We start from the raw sequence: 1,728 nt of genomic DNA on the forward strand, positions 1-1,728 counted from the left end.
ACACTGTTGAGTGAATAACATGATTTTTAGGATAATATACTTTTCAAATTATACATTGAAAGCAAAACACCAGAAAAAAAAAATTGTTCGGTATAACGTAACTTCGATATAACGTAACGAAAATAAAACTGCAGTTACGTTATATCAAGGTATGACTGTACATCACATACATCAGCTTAGAAGGGCAGTATGCATTAGCTTCTGAAGGGCAGTACAGGTATACCTCGATTTAGTGGACCCTCGATTATATAGACCCTCGATTTTATGTACTTCGATTTTATGTACATTTTACCTCGATTTTATGTACATTTTTTTGATGGTATTTTTTAACTATTCAATCAGTTTAAAACTTGCAATTTATTACATGATGACTTATAAACCAGGGGTTTTCAGCCTTTAACACGCGAAGCACTTCATATCAATAAATTGTTTTGTAGAGTACCCATATTAGCGCCAATGCATACCTCATGACATACTTAGTACTATATTTACTGTAATCTCATACTTCCCTTTCTGACTTCATTTTTTTTATAAATATCCCTGACTTTGTCGATGATGGCGATAAGCGGAGTATATGGAGTGATTTCTGGCAATATTTTTTTATAGATCCCTTAGCAATAACAACATTTTTGACGGATGCACGCAAACTGATTCGCCAGATCTTCTCTCAAAGTTTTCCAACAAACTTTTTTCAACGATTCTTATGAATTCCTCGCCGAGAATTGTATTAAATACCTGATATTTTTGGTAGATTTGCTGATTGAATTCCAAAATTTATAGCAAATTCCCTAAAAAGGTCATTGTAATGCTTCGGATGATTACTGACAAGATTTGTGATAAATTATTTCTAGTAGTCAGATCTAGTTAGTCAAGGTTTCCCGATTTCAGCGTCCCTTCACGTGCACATTCCCAAGGATGAATTCCTGGAGGAATCTTTGAAGGAGCCGCTTGAGCAATTCGTGCGCTGCTGGAACAACTTCTTAAAGAATACATGGAACAACTTTTGAAGAAATCCCTGCCGAAATTTCTGAAGTAGTTCTAGTAATATTGAACAAGTATCTAAAGATATCTCCGAAAGTATCACTGAAGAAATTTCAAAAAGAATTTTAAAAAATCTGAAGAAAATTCTAAATAAATTCCTTAAAGCATTTCTGAAAAAATGATTATTTTTAAAATTCATAGATGGATTTTCTGAAGAAGTTCCGGAAGGAATACCTGGAAACTACTGCTAGAATAACTAACAAAACCTCTCGAGATATTAAAAAAAACCTGGGAGAACCCCCAAAAAAAATTTTAAACAAAGTTTCAATGATGTCTTTGAGAAACTCATAGAGGAATTCTTAGAGGTGCGCTTGGAGGAAATCTTGGAATAACCGGCGGAATTTCTGAGGAAATCTCTGTGTCAATTTCTGCAGGAATCTCTGTATAAATGTCTTCCAGCCTTTCCATAGCAATCCTCTATAGCAGTCGGAAAAATCTGTAGAAAATTTTTTGAAATAATCCTTGGAGGATTTCCTAAGACTTTCTAACTTAAGAAATCCTTGGAGCAATTTCTAGAAGCAAAATGTCTTGAAGCAATATCTAAAGGCATGTGAATAAATTTTGGGATTTTCCTTTATAATATCTTATAAAATTCCAAAAGCAATCATTGGAGACAGTTTTTTTTGAAAACTTCTGAGATTATTTTAAAGAAGTTTTGATTTTCTGATTCTGATACATTGAGAAACA

The sequence above is a fragment of the Aedes albopictus genome, chromosome 2 (genome assembly GCF_035046485.1).
Source record: "Aedes albopictus strain Foshan chromosome 2, AalbF5, whole genome shotgun sequence".
NCBI lineage: Eukaryota > Metazoa > Arthropoda > Insecta > Diptera > Culicidae > Aedes > Aedes albopictus.